The 15,395-nt window shown below is 38.5% G+C and overlaps 1 protein-coding gene and 1 long non-coding RNA gene across 2 annotated transcripts in view; one reads left to right on the top strand and one right to left on the bottom strand.

Moving 5' to 3' along the window:
• The window catches only part of LOC127978678 (glycosylated lysosomal membrane protein-like), a 199,442-nt gene that overhangs the window by 26,924 nt on the left and 157,123 nt on the right, over positions 1-15,395 (bottom strand). The gene's annotated exons all lie outside the window — the stretch shown is intronic.
• On the top strand, positions 3,778-4,636 carry LOC127978710 (uncharacterized). Its single transcript, XR_008158614.1, has 2 exons — positions 3,778-3,920; positions 4,022-4,636. It is a non-coding gene; the product is annotated as an uncharacterized LOC127978710 (long non-coding RNA).

Here is a 15,395-nt window from a genome sequence, read left to right as displayed (position 1 = left end):
CACACACTGTGTGCACACACCCGGAGCAGTGGGCAGCCATTTATGCTGCGGCGCCCGGGGAGCAGTTGGGGGTTCGATGCCTTGCTCAAGGGCACCTAAGTCGTGGTATTGAAGGTGGAGAGAGAGCTGTTCATGCACTCCACTCCACCCACAATTACGTCCGGCCCGAGACTAGAACTCACAACCTTTCGATTGGGAGTCCGACTCTCTAACCATTAGGCCCCGACTTCCCCTTTAGACTACGATAGCCGTAAGAGAAATGACATCTTACTTTGTTCCTGGTGCATACCAGCCATTTGCAGTCACACTCAACATTAAACCATAAAAAAATTAATAAAAGCAACACTTACATCAATATTAAAGGGATAGTTCACCCAAAAAGATGATGTTGTCATAATGTACTCGCCTTCAAGTTGTCCCAAACCTGTACGAGTTTCTTTCTTCTGTTGAACACAAAAGATATTTTAATGAATGTTGGTTATCAGACAGTTGAAAGTTGCCATTGACTTCCATGGTAGGAAAAAAAAAGTATACTATGCAAAGTCAATGGCAACCTTTAACTGCGTTAACAAACACTCTTTAATACTTGGCTGAATGTCACGTCACTTCACTTAAAATATCTTTTGTGTGCAACAGAGGAAAGAAACTGGTACAGGTTTGGGACAAATTGAGGGAGAGTACATTACGACAACATCTTTTTGGGTGAACTAACACTTCAACAGAATTAATCCGATAACAGAAACACTTCCATCAGAAATACCCATTCTGTGGGATGACCATGAACCACTACTATGCAAGAAGATAATTTTTTAACCTCTGAACATTAACAGAGAGTTTTGGAGGATCCAGCTCAAGAAACAGTTTTTGGAACAACTCAAGTGAGTACAGGTACTTCTCAAAAAATTTGCATATTGTGATATGCAAATATCACATAAGTGCAAAATATCAAGATAAGTTCATTATTTTCCATAATGTAATGATAAAAATTAAACTTTCATATATTTTAGATTCATTGCACAACAACTGAAATATTTCAGGTCTTTTATTGTTTTAATACTGATGATTTTGGCATACAGCTCATGAAAACCCAAAATTCCTATCTCAAAAAATTAGCATATCATGAAAAGGTTCTCTAAACGAGCTATTAACCTAATCATCTGAATAAACTAATTAACTCTAAACACCTGCAAAAGATTCCTGAGGCTTTTACAAACTCCCAGCCTGGTTCATTACTCAAAACCGCAATCATGGGTAAGACTGCCGACCTGACTGCTGTCCAGAAGGCCATCATTGACACCCTCAAGCGAGAGGGTAAGACACAGAAAGAAATTTCTGAATGAATAGGCTGTTCCCAGAGTGCTGTATCAAGGCACCTCAGTGGGAAGTCTGTGGGAAGGAAAAAGTGTGGCAAAAACGCTGCACAACGAGAAGAGGTGACCGGACCCTGAGGAAGATTGTGGAGAAGGACCGATTCCAGACCTTGGGGGACCAGCGGAAGCAGTGGAAACATCCAGAGCCACCGTGCACAGGCGTGTTTTTTTCTGCATTTTTTTTATTATATAAATGCAAGCTTAATGAGCAAGCTTATTTTAGAACATTAAAAAGCTTACTGTTTTCAGACTTTTGACCGATATTGTATGTGATTTAGGTTTCAGTGCACTAGAATGATTTTACAACGGAGCAGGCCTTAAACTGGCTGACTCCCTATAGTGGGAGCTGATTAAAATGCACCAGTCTATGTTATGTCCACGCCATTTTAAATACTTTTTCCATGGCGTATTTGTAGTGGTGATTTAAGAGCTCATACTTGAGTTCATGTAGTAATTATGATGTTTTACAAAAACGTGACAGCTTTTTACAAGACAGAATGTTGTAATTTGAAAGTTCATAAATGATGTGTTCCCTTTTGACAAGCCACTGACCCCAAAGGGGAACCTGTACAAAATCGTTTTCCATTGGGCATGTATAGTTATAGTTGCTGGATCATGGTTACACTTCTCGTTAGACTTTCAAATGCCGGTTGAAATAAACGGTGATTCAAATAGTACGAACGTTAATGCACTCCAAAAAAAAAAAAACTAACGTACATATGGCTGCCCCACTAACTAACTTAGAAAACTACACTGTTATGTACACGTACACACGGTCAATGTTTAATCAACTTTTGAATAAAGTATTGCAAATATACATAGTTATAAAATGACTACTTACAGGAAATTCGAGTAATGCTGTTCACGTCGTTGCTGAGAAAAGCAGTCCTTCAGGTGACTTCGATTGAGCTACGAAACTTGTTGAAGATGACGTAAAATACAAAGACAATTGTTAGGAAATCCTTAATAATTAACTTCTGAATTAAACATTATAAACATAATTAGTATTAGCTGGCTAAATTACATAACGTACCACGATATGAGAGGAGTGCGGGTCTTGCCGTTGCTGAGGAAAGCGTCCTTCAGGTGACTTCGATTGAGCTACGAAACTTGTTGAAGATGACGTAAAATACAAAGACAATTGTTAGGAAATGCTTAATAATTATTAACTTTTTAATAAAGTGTTACAAACGTAAGTAGGATTAGCTGACTAACGTTACTTACCAGGAGTTGTGAGGAGTATGGCTAGTGCGGAGTGCGGAGCTGTACACGTGATCACTTTAGCCGTGAAATTTACTCAGTTTATTTAAACTGTCATTTATTAAGCTGGAACTTTATTTAGGAAATACTTAATTTTAGTTTCTAAAACAGATCAGTACAAGTAAATAATTATCAAATATTTCTATTAAAATTCACCAGAAATATTGAGGGTATATTAAAAATATAATTAGTTAGTTAAGTACTTATTTATTTTCATTACATAAACTTAAATAATATATGTAGATTTTAGAGAAATTATTTGTTGGATTTTTAATTATTCTTTTTAACCTGACCCACTTAAAATATCACTTAAATGATTTCAAAAGATTTTATTAAGTTAATATAGCTCTTTATTTTTGTAAAATTTACTAAGCCACTGAATTATTTTTTACAGTGTACATGTTGCAATACTATTGATGAACTTACATGCAAGAAATTAACATGCCTAGCAACATGAAGATTGTTGTAAAAAAGTTACCTTACAAACTGAGAGAGCAATGGAGGGCTCAGGCTTGTGAGATTATGGGGTCCAGTCAAGGCAGAGCAAAATTCTCTCACATTGTTGAGGTTATTGAAAAACAGGTCAAGGTGGCATCTGATCCTGTGTTTGGAGATATCCAGGACAAACAGGGCACAGGTAAATTCAAATCCCAAGTGCGCAATACTTTTAGAGGGAATAGTTTTGCCACTGATGTTGCGGTTTCAATTCCACTGAAGACTGACATTGGGTCAATACAGCAAAGACATTGCTCTTTATCTAAGTCTAATGGAAACTGTTTGTTCTGTGCAAATCCACATCCATTGGAAAGATGTTTTGCTTTGAATAGGAAGACTCAACGAGAAAAGATTGAATTCTTGAAATCCAAGGGAATTTGTTTTGGTTGTCTAAAGACGGGACATATGAGCAAGGAATGTGACAATCGTTTGATTTGTGAGGTTTGTGGAGAAGTGCATCCAACTATCCTGCATATATATCGTAAGGAGGTAATTGGGAAAGAATTGGGGGAAAGGTGTAAGGTAGTGTCTGCTAAAACTTGTGTTCATACAGGGGCCGGTAATGAGAGGAGTTTAATGCCAATCTTACCAGTTCAGGTGAAAGCTATAAAAGGTAACAACGTGATACCTTTTATACTCTGGAATAACCTACCTAACATTGTTTGGGAGGCAGACACACTCTTGCAGTTTAAATCTAGATTAAAGACCCATCTCTTTAACCTGGCATACACATAACATACTAATATGCTTTTAATATCCAAATCCGTTAAAGGATTTTTAGGCTGCATTAATTAGGTAAACTGGAACCGGAACACTTCACATAACACCGTACTTTCTACATCATTAGAAGAATGGCATCTACGCTAATATTTGTCTGTTTCTCTCTTGTTCCCGAGGTCACCGTGGCCACCAGATCCAGTCTGTGTCCAGATCAGAGGGTCACTGCAGTCACCCGGATCCAGTACGTATCCAGACCAGATGGTGGATCAGCACCTAGAAAGGACCTCTACTGCCCTGAAAGACAGCGGAGACCAGGACAACTAGAGCCCCAGATACAGATCCCCTGTAAAGACCTTGTCTCAGAGGACCACCAGGACAAGACCACAGGAAACAGATGATTCTTCTGCACAATCTGACTTTGCTGCAGCCTGGAATTGAACTACTGGTTTCGTCAGGTCAGAGGAGAACTGACCCCCCAGCTGAGCCTGGTTTCTCCCAAGGTTTTTTTCTCCATTCTGTCACCGATGGAGTTTCGGTTCCTTGCCGCTGTCGCCTCTGGCTTGCTTAGTTGGGGTCACTTCATCTACAGCGATATCGTTGACTTGATTGCAAATTAAAACAGACACTATTTCAACTGAACAGAGATGACATCAATGAATTCAATGATGAACTGCCTTTAACTATCATTTTGCATTATTGAGACACTGTTTTCCAAATGAATGTTGTTCAGTGCTTTGGCGCAATGTATTTTGTTTAAAGCACTATATAAATAAAGGTGATTGATTGATACATACCTATGCTTTTCTGGACCCGGGAAGCTCCGCTACTGTTTGTTCAGAACATCTAATGAAACTGTTGAAGTTGAGCGGAAAGAGGGTTAACATTCTTCTTCGCACCATGGGTCAGGAAAAGTCTGTCTCCTGTAATGCTATTGATGGACTGGAAATCAGTGGAATAGATACTAACCATTTCTTCCCTCTTCCTGCTGTATATACGCAGCAGAACATGCCTGTTGACTCTGGAAATATCATTACTCCGGAGGAGTTATCCAACTGGTCATACTTGGATAAGGTTAAGATACCACACATTCAAGCAGGTGTTGATTTATTGATTGGAACTAATGCAGCTAATGTGAGCCATATGAAATAATAAACAGTCATGGTAATGGGCCATTTGCCATTAAAACCCTACTGGGATGGGTTGTTAATGGGACCTTGGAGGAAAACAGGGACCACAAAAATGAAGCTGGGCATTCTGCGGTTACTGTGAACAGAATTTCTGTTGTTAAATTGGAGGAGCTGCTCAACAATCAGTTCAATTATGATTTCAGCGAAAGGACTGCTGATAAAGAAGAAATGTCAAGGGAAGATCTTCGGTTTGTGGACATAATGAACCGCACTGTCATGCTCCAGGATGGTCATTATAGCCTACAGTTGCCATTCAAGACTGGTAATGTCACGTTACCTGACAACTTCTGTGTTGCTAGGCAACGATTAAATGGCCTGAAAAGGAAACTGGAAAGAAACAAAGGGTTTCATGAAATGTACTCTCATTTTCTTGCTGACGTTGTCCTTAAAGGTTATGCAGAGAAGGTACTTTCTCACCAACTAGATCGTGAGGATGGCAAAGTTTGGTACATTCCTCATCATGGGGTGTTTCATCCCAAGAAGGGATCACTGAGAGTTGTGTTTGACTGTGGGGCAACATATAAAGGAACCTCACTTAATAGTCAATTGTTGCAAGGCCCTTACCTTACCAATTCTTTGGTGGGTGTGCTGATGAGATTCAGGCAAGAGCCAGTGGCCTTCATGGCTGACATTGAGGCAATGTTTTATCAAGTTAAAGTGGCTGAAGAAGAGGTAGATTTTCTTCGGTTCTTGTGGTGGCCTGATGGAAATTTGACGAGAGAGCCCATTGTATTTAGGATGACAGTTCATCTTTTTGGAGCGGTGTCTTCTCCAAGCTGTGCTTGTTATGCCTTGAGACAGACTGCAAAGGACAATCAAGCAGACTTTCCAGCTGAGGTAATTGACACTATCAACAATAACTTTTATGTAGATGACTGTCTGAAGAGCGTCTCTTCTGAGGAAGTGGCCATATCTATGGTTACAAATCTAACTGCTCTCTGTCAAAAGGGAGGTCTCTGTTTAACAAAATGGATCAGCAACAGTTGCAAAGTGTTGCAGTCAGTTCCTGAGGAACACCGAGCTAAGGATATACAGCAGTTAGATCTGGATCGAGATAAATTGCCTGTTGAGAGAGCTTTAGGTCTTCAGTGGAGTGTGGAAACCGATACCTTTCAATTCAAGACTTCATTAAAAAATCAACCATGCACTAGGATGGTAAGCTCAGTCTATGATCCTCTGGGCTTTCTGGCACCACTTCTTCTGGCTGCTAAAGTACTTTTGCAGGAGTTGTGGAGACAGGACTTGGGCTGGGATGACGCCATACCATCGATCCACTAGAAGAAATTGAATCATTGGGTTTTGGAATTGGACGGAATAGCCGGATTCCAGGTGAACCGATGTTTTAAACCTTTAGAATTTGAATTGCCTTCCCACGCTTGTTTACATCACTTCGCTGATGCTTGCGAAGATGGATACGGCACAGTTTCCGATCTTAATTTGCAGAATAGTGTAAGCCAGGTACACGTGGCTTTCTTGCTGGGCAAGGCTAGAGTAACACCACTGAAAACGGTGACCATACCTCGTTTGGAACTTGCAGCGGCTGTACTTGCTGTTAAGGTTGACATCATGCTAAAGAGGGAGCTGCAGCTTTCATTGGAAGATTCTGTCTTTTGGACTGATAGCATGACTGTCCTTAATTACATCAAGAATGAAGACAAACGGTTTCATACATTCCTTGCTAATAGGGTTTCCTATATAAGAGACACTACACAACCTCAACAGTGGCGATACATGCCCACTTAAGAAAATCCAGCAGATGATGCATCCCGTGGTTTGAAAGCAAAAGATTTTCTGAGTAATACCCGATGGATTGATGGTCCCAGTTTTCTCTGGAAGCCAAGTGAGACATACTTTCCAACAAGTGATCTGATATCGACTGATGACCCTGAGATTAAAAGGTTGAAAGTCAATGCTGTGGTTTTATAGAATGGACAGAATGCCACAAGTCAACTTTTTCATTTTTTCTCAGAATGGAAACGTTTGAAAGTTGTAGTTGCTTGGTATTTGAAACTGCAGAAACTTCTGATAGAGCTGAGACGTAAACGAAAGGAGCTATCTTTGGAACAGATTCACAGTGTTGCTGTGGATGTAAGGTTACAGGAATTTAAAGCATCTCTGGGCAGACAAAGTTTGACTGTGGAGGATCTTTCTATGGTTGAGAATGGCATAATTCGTTTCAGTCAACAGGAACAATTCCAAGAGGAAATTGCTGAGCTCAAGGGTAGAAACGTTGGTGTTAAAAGAAACAGTAATGTTTATAGTCTGGATCCTGTGTTGTGTGATGGATTGTTGCTAGTTGGGGGAAGACTTGGCAAGTCAGCTATGCCAATTGAACTAAAACATCCCATCTTGTTGTCTAAAGATCAGCATGTGTCACATCTCATACTTCGAGACATTCATAAAGAGTTGGGTCATAGTGGCAGAAATCAGATGCTTTCCAAGCTCCGGTTTAAGTATTGGATTACAAATGCCAACTCTGTTGCCAGAAAGATAATTTCCAAGTGTGTCATCTGTAGTCGTTATAAAGGGAAGTTGGGTGAACAGAAGATGGCAGACCTTCCAGTGTAAAGGATCAACCCTGACCTGCCTCCTTTTACAAACGTTGGAGTGGTTTTTTTCGGCCCGTTGAAGTGAAAAGGGGACGAAGTAAAGTGAAACGCTATGGAGTGATTTTTACTTGTATGGCAAGTAGAGCCGTCCATTTGGAAATGGCATACTCACTAGATACAGACTCGTGCATTAATGCCTTACGCAGATTTGTCTGTCGTTGTGGACCAGTCATTCACATGAGGTCTGATAATGGGACACATTTCATCGGAGCTGAGCGGGAGTTAAAGGAGGCTCTCACTGCATTAAACAATGAAAAGGTTCAAAGGACCTTAAAGCAGAAGGGAGAGACAAATTCTTTGTGTAGTTCTTCGGCAACAAACATTGGATGACGAAGCTCTGCAGACTGTCTTGTGTGAAGTGGAAGCTATTTTGAACGATTGTCCGATCTCTAAACTATCCAACGATCCTAGTGATTTGGAAATCCTTACGCCAAATCACATCCTGCTTATGAGAGGAAATCCTGCGTTACCACCTTGAAAGATCAGATCTGTATGCAAAAAAGAGATGGAGACAGGTGCAATATATTTCCAGTCTCTTTTGGAAACGATGGGTACAGGAATACTTACCCTTGTTGCAAAAGCGACAAAAGTGGAATAAAGAACGAAGAAGTTTTTCTCCTGGAGACATTGTGATTATTGCTGATTCTACAGCACCACGGGGTTCATGGCTACTTGGAAGAGTTGTGGAGACCTACCCTGACAATAAGGGCTTGGTACTTTCAGCAAAAGTTCTAACTAAAAGTAACATCTTAGAACGTCCAATAAGCAAGCTTTGCCTTTTATTAGAAGCAGATTAAATTAGGGCATTCAATATTTTGAGTGTTTTAGTGTCCTCTAAAGACATTGGTACAAAGTTTGAATTTGTATGCATGGCTCCATTTTGTAGGAATTTGTAATTGTTATGTCAATATGGCATAATCAATTAAGGGGCCGGTGTGTAGGAGCCATTTTGGGGATGGTAAAGTTTTTGTCCACATGGTGGTGCTGTGGCTAGGATTAATTAGAGCACCTGAGCAACATGTGTATGGCGTTGGTGGTTGAGAGGCAAATGTGACAGAGTGAAATATATATGTCTGTGTAATTATATTTGAGTCCATTTAAAAGGTTAATACAGTGTAAATATGTTATTTAAGTAGTTTTGTGTTAATCCGTGATCAATTAGTTTAGTCCAACAATTCTTTGATCGATTGCTGCTGCCTTGTCAACCAGTAGGGGGAGAACTCGCGGTGTTTCTCCATTACACATAAAGTTGTCAGTGGAAAAGCATCGTGGAGTTTGACTGATTAATTCTCTCCCCTTTTTCAGGTATTAATTCGAATTCTTTGTCAATGTAGTATGAGTTCATGTTAAATGATGTTTAAGAGTGTGCAGCGACAGGTCACATGCTCAGCGATTAGCATTAAAAATTTAGTATGCAAACTTGTGATTTGTTTAATTTTGCTCATTTAATTCTATTTGTTTGATTTGCTGGAAAAATGTAAATATATATATATATTGAGAAATGTAACTGTGAAAAACTACTTAACACAGAGAGTTTGAGACGTCTACTTTGTTTTAAAATAATTCCTAAAAGAGAGCACTTACATGTTTACAATTGTTTGTGGTAGTTTATATCTATGTATCTGGTTAAAAAGAGTAAGAAGTGATTTCCAGATCTTTATAAAATGGCTAAATGTCTCATTATTAATTAGCATGATTGATTTCTTTTTTTTTTTATATTAATTGCTAAAGAGAATATATTGTTAATAGCTCTTGTCTCAATTACTGAATGTATGTGCAATGAAGGAAATGCCAATGTTGCTGTTTTGCAAAGATGTTTATTGTTAACCGTTATAAAAAGAAAAAGAGAGAAAGAAAAGATTACACATAAAGTTGTCAGTGGAGAAGCATCGTGGAGTTTGACTGATTAATTCTCTCCCCTTTTTCAGGGGAACAACACAAACAGTTTTTGAACGCACGACAGAGTAGCTTGGAAAGTGTATTCTTATTTGTATGCTGTTCATTAGGTATGACTTTGTGTGTACATTTGAATAAGTGAGAAGTCACATGAAGTTGAGATTTTGTATAATGAGTTCACAATAAATTAGACATTTTTATGCATCTATATCCATCTGCATGGACTCTGTTTGTACGTTTACCAAACTTGCTTTCTCCTATCATCAACGGCATTGTAAAGCCACTACACTCATGTTATAAAAAGATTTTAATAAAGTATTAGTAAATGTTGAAATTAACATTAACAAAGATGAATAAATGCTTTATAAGTGCAGTTCATTATTAGTTAATGTTAACTAATGTAGTTAACTAAATAACGGTATTGTAGTGTTTTTGCTACATATTTTGTAAAATTAAGTCACAGAGAAAAGCAGACAACAGGATGTCTTGCCATTTACTGTATATGGTGCTTCTTGTGTTCGATCTGCCATCCCTCCATGTATAATTTCAATGTTTTATAAATTAATTTATTTTATAGGCATATTTATTTTACCTTTATTAAGTGCTGCACTCTATTATTATTATTATTATTAATATCGACAGGCCTACCTATAATTTTTCACTCACTTTGCCAGTGTCAATCACCTCAACTAGGCAGATGTTTCTTATCTTGACAGCCTTGATGTTATTTTTATTAGAAAATAAATAAATGGAATATCTGTGTTGTTTCAAATTTAAACAAAGTGTGAAGACTCGATTTACTACTTTTGCAAACCACTAGTAAAGATAAACAAATATGTGCCAGCAGTGGCGAAGCCAGGATGTTTTTATAGGGGTGGCCAGGGAAGGGCCAGCAACCAGTCTGTGGTGGCACAGAAATTTTTATTATTTTATATAAAAGATTTAACAACAACAACATTTATTTATAAAGCACATTTAACACAATAAAAATTGATTCCAAAGTGCTGTACATAGTGCATAGCAGGACTACACTATAAAAAAACAACAATTACAAATTTCCAAAAGCTAAAAAATAAAAATGTGTTTTCAGAGTAGATTTAAAAATGTCCAATGAAGGAGCAGACCTCACATGATAAGGAAGAGCATTCCAAAGCTTGGGCCCAGCCACAGAAAAAGCCCGATCACCCTTTAATTTGTAACGACTTTGTGACACATTTAAAAGCAAGTGATTTGAAGATCTAAGTGACCTAGCAGGACAGTATGGCACAATAAGATCACAAATATACCTTGGTGCACAGCCAGACAATGCCTTGTAAACAAACAAAAGGATCTTAAAATCAACTCTAAACTTAATGGGAAGCCAGTGAAGGGATACCAAAACAGGAGAAATATGATCCCTCTTTCTAGACCCAGTCAAAAGTCTTGCATCAGCATTTTGAACAATTTGCAATCGAGATAGTGAAGATTGAAGAAGACCACAATAAAGAGAGTTGCAATAGTCTAATCGTGATGTTACAAAAGCATGAATTGCAACTTCTAGGTCTTTGCTTGAAAGAATATTCTTCAACTTTGCAATAGATCTTAAATAGAAAAAGCTTCCTGTAACAACCGCACTAATCTGTTTATCAAAGAGTAGTGAAGAGTCAAAGATCACTCCAAGGTTTTTGATTTGTTTGCATACATTCGTTGAGAGAGGACCTAACTGTGCTTTCAGAGCAGGAGAGCAATCTGCCGGACAACCGATAATTAAAACGTCTGTTTTATCCTCATTTAACTGCAAAAAATTATTTGTCATCCACCTCTTGATATCATCTACACATTCCAATAACACATCAAATGAAGCAGTGTTGTCAAGCCTTACTGAAAGGTAAAGCTGAGAATCATCTGCATAACAGTGATATGAAATGTTGTACTTCTGAAAAATGAGGGCCAAGGGCAGCATATAAAGGGAAAACAATAAAGCTCCCAAAATAGATCCCTGGGGCACACCAAACAAAACAGGTGCAGATGACAAGGAACAATTTCCTAAATTTACAGAAAAAGTCATTTTTTCTAGGTAGGAAGCAAACCACTTTAGTACAGAGCCTTTGACACCTACCATATATTCTAGTCTTTCCAGAAGAATGTTGTGGTCAATGGTATCAAACGCAGCGCTCAGGTCTAACAAAACCAGCACAACACAAGAGCCTGAATCTAGAGCAAGCAAGATATCATTGGTAACCCTCAACAGAGCTGACTCAGTGCTATGTAATGATCTAAAGCCAGATTGGAACATGTCCAAAATGTTAAAAGAATTCAAATAAAATTGGAGCTGTGAAAAAACTACTTTCTCTAAAAGCTTAGAGATGAAAGGCAGTTTAGAGATCGGTCGATAGTTACTGCACATTTCTGGATCAAATTGAGGTTTTTTCAACATAGGTTGTACAATTGCATGCTTAAAACTAGCTGGAACGACACCTTTGGCTAAAGAACTGTTTATGATAGCAGTTACCATGTGACTAATGGTAGAAAAAACATCCTTAAAAAGACGAACTGGGATAATATCTAGCTTAGAACCAGAACACTTCATAGTGGAGATTATATCAGCTAGTTGAGTAGGACAAACAGGTTTAAAGTTAGACAGACAACTCATAGGACAATGCAATTGCAAGTGACATAGTTCGGATGGAACAATAGAGCTTCTAATATCATACATTTTTTGAGTGAAATGTTTTAAAAAATCTTCACAAAGCACAATAGAGGACTCAGATAAAATATTTGTGGTCGGATTTAGAATAGAGTCAATCGTATCAAAAAGGACTTTTGGACGCTTAGCATTGTCAGAAATCAATTGAGAAAAAAGTTTGATTTTGCCTTTTTTTACTGCCGTTTGATGGTTGAAAAGACTTGATTTTAAAATGTCAAATGAAACCTGTAACCTATCTTTTTTCCACTTTCGCTCTGCTTTTCGACACTCTTGCCTGAGAGCGCGGGTGACATCATTTAACCACGGCTGGCCAGCAACCTTCATCTTTTTACGCTTAAGCGGAGCAACAGTGTCCATAGTTATAGAGGATGCTTTATAAAATATCTCAGTCAAGCATTCAGTATCTGTTTCGTTCAGAAAATCATTATTAAAATGTGAAAAAAAATGTTCAGAAAACAAATTTGCAGTATTTGAGTGAATAGCTCGAGAGAGACATGAAGGCTGAGGGGAACTAGAAGACGGGAGAAAGCACTCAGATTCAAACGTAATTAGATGATGGTCAGACACACATGCATCAATAACCTCCAGATTTGAAATAAAAACTCCACGAGACATTACTAAATCTAGTGTGTGACCCAAATTGTGAGTTGGACCACAGACAGATTGTACAAAGTTCAAAGACTCTAAAATATTTACAAATTCTTTGACCAACGTTCTAGAAGGGCAGCAGAGATGAATGTTAAAATCCCCAAGAATCAATAGTCTATCAGCCCGAGTCACCAGATCAGAGAGAAAATCAGAAAATTGTTGAATAAAATCCTTATTGCATTTAGGGGGTCTGTAAATCAGAGCACATAGCATAGGACCATTTAAATCAACCTTCAGTAACTGGACTTCAAAACTGGAAAAGGTGTCCGTAGGCACAGACTTACATTTGAAAAAGTTTTTAAAAATTGTTGCAACTCCACCACCATGTCCAGAAGCCCGTGGAGAACTGAAAAAAGCACAGTCAGGAGGAGCTATTTCGGCAAGAGGCAACAAGTCACCCTGTTTTAACCAGGTCTCAGTCACAAATAAAAAGTCTAAGAAGTGAGATGTAAATAAATCATTTAAAATAAAAGATTTGTTCGATATTGACCTTGCATTCACTAAGGCCATCTTTACAGTAGCAGGGCAAACAGAATGCCGAGATGTGAGAGGCGCGTGTTTGAGCAAACAAATGTTTTCAAGATTGACACTCTGACTCTTACCATTTGATCTGACGGAAGAGCGGCGATGTGGCGGCCAGATGACCGGGATGGGAAAATTATCCTGAGACACAGTCGAAGTCCTCCCAAAGGGGTCATGGCGAGATCCACGATGGATGTACCTGTGGCGGCGTGTAATTCCCAATGCGGCGCAGCGGTTGTAAATTCCGCCGGAAAGACGGGAGAACGAATTTAGTCTCTGTAAGTCCACCGAAGAGTATTTAAGCACCATATTTGGAGAATTATCCACACCGGGAACGAAAAACAGACCCCACTTTGAAAAATAAACAGTAGAACTCCAGCACACCAGTGTGCAAATGATATAACACCACATTTCAATCAGGATTCACTCCTCAACGTTCAAGTTCACCAAGCGAGTTTCAATAGATCTATGCATTCAGATCCTCCGACTCATTTCACCATAGCACGCGATGAAAATACCCAACAATAATCAAGTGAGATCCCCTCGATCAAAGGGCATAAAATATCCTCAAAATTAGGCTAAATTCTAAAATGATAAAATAATAAAACATTAAAACCGGAGAGCAGCGGCAGCCAAACACGCCAGCGTTCGCTCAAACCGGAAGCAATTCGTTTGACTATAATGTAGGCCTACTGGATGATTATAGTGCCTTAAACCAGTTAATGTTCTATTATTATTTTTCTTCATCTTGCAATTGTTACTTTGTTTTTGTCTTATGTCCGAGTTTTTGCAGTTTAATTTTTCCATTGCAAATTAGTGTAATCAGTCCATGCAGACGTTTCCATAAAGAGCAACAATACATTTTAACTAATATTCTATTTGATTAATCTGTTTACCTTCACTCAAAAAAGTGACTCTTTAAACTTACTTAAGTCAATTATGGACAGTGGTTCCACACAACCAAATTGTGTTTTGATAACATTAATGGAATTTTTTGAATCTATGCAAACTCCTTGTGTTGTGACAGCACAACTGAATGAGGTAGAATCTATGTGAAATAGTAATGTCCAACCAACTCAATTTATTCACATTGCTTCAACTTAAACCAGTTAAGTTAACTCAACATGTTTTGGTTTATTACAATCTAGCCAAATTTGTTTCACTCTATCAACATAAGGAGGTTTGTTTCAAACTACTCATTTCAATTATGGACAGTGGTTCCACACAATTAGTTCTAGTTACTTTAACTAAATATTTTCTATTTAAAGTTACAAAGTATTTTTTCTGTGATTTGTCTTGTAATGAGACAAAAGACAAGATGTCACAAATGATCAAAGTGTATTTGCTAAACAAGCTATAAATAATTAAAGTTAAATACAGTTGAAACCATGTTACAAAATTACACAAAATAGCAGAAGTATCAAACTACTCATTTTCTAATTGGCATTCATGGGTAACCAATCAAACCTTATTCCAGGAACAGGAACTGGCTCCAGAAATAACTTCTTCAGTATTCCAAATGTGTACCTGAGTTCAGGAGGATTGCTCAAGTTCAGTCCATAAATCAGTCCCAGGAACATGGTTTTGCAGACTGTAAACTGCTATAGGTCCTGAAGAACTGTATCCTTTAAAACTCCAACATCTGCTGGACTGTCTTCAATGATGCAGCTTCAAATAGATTCCCACGAGTCTTCTGGATCACCTCCTGATTGCTGCCAACGTCTGTATCCTAGAAGTATTTAAGTATTTAGTATTGGGAAGTCGTGGCCTAATGGTTAGAGGGTTGGACTCCCAATCGAAGGGTTGTGAGTTCGAGTCTCGGGCCGGACGGAATTGTGGGTGGGGGGAGTGCATGTACAGTTCTCTCTCCACCTTCAATACCACGACTTAGGTGCCCTTGAGCAAGGCATCGAACCCCCAACTGCTTCCCGGGCGCCGCAGCATAAATGGCTGCCCACTGCTCCGGGTGTGTGCACACAGTGTGTGTGTGTGTGTGTGTGTT

This window comes from Carassius gibelio, chromosome B19 (genome assembly GCF_023724105.1).
Source record: "Carassius gibelio isolate Cgi1373 ecotype wild population from Czech Republic chromosome B19, carGib1.2-hapl.c, whole genome shotgun sequence".
Lineage (NCBI taxonomy): Eukaryota > Metazoa > Chordata > Actinopteri > Cypriniformes > Cyprinidae > Carassius > Carassius gibelio.
The sequence above is the reverse complement of the archived record's forward strand: the minus strand, read 5'-3'. Positions and strand labels throughout refer to the sequence as shown.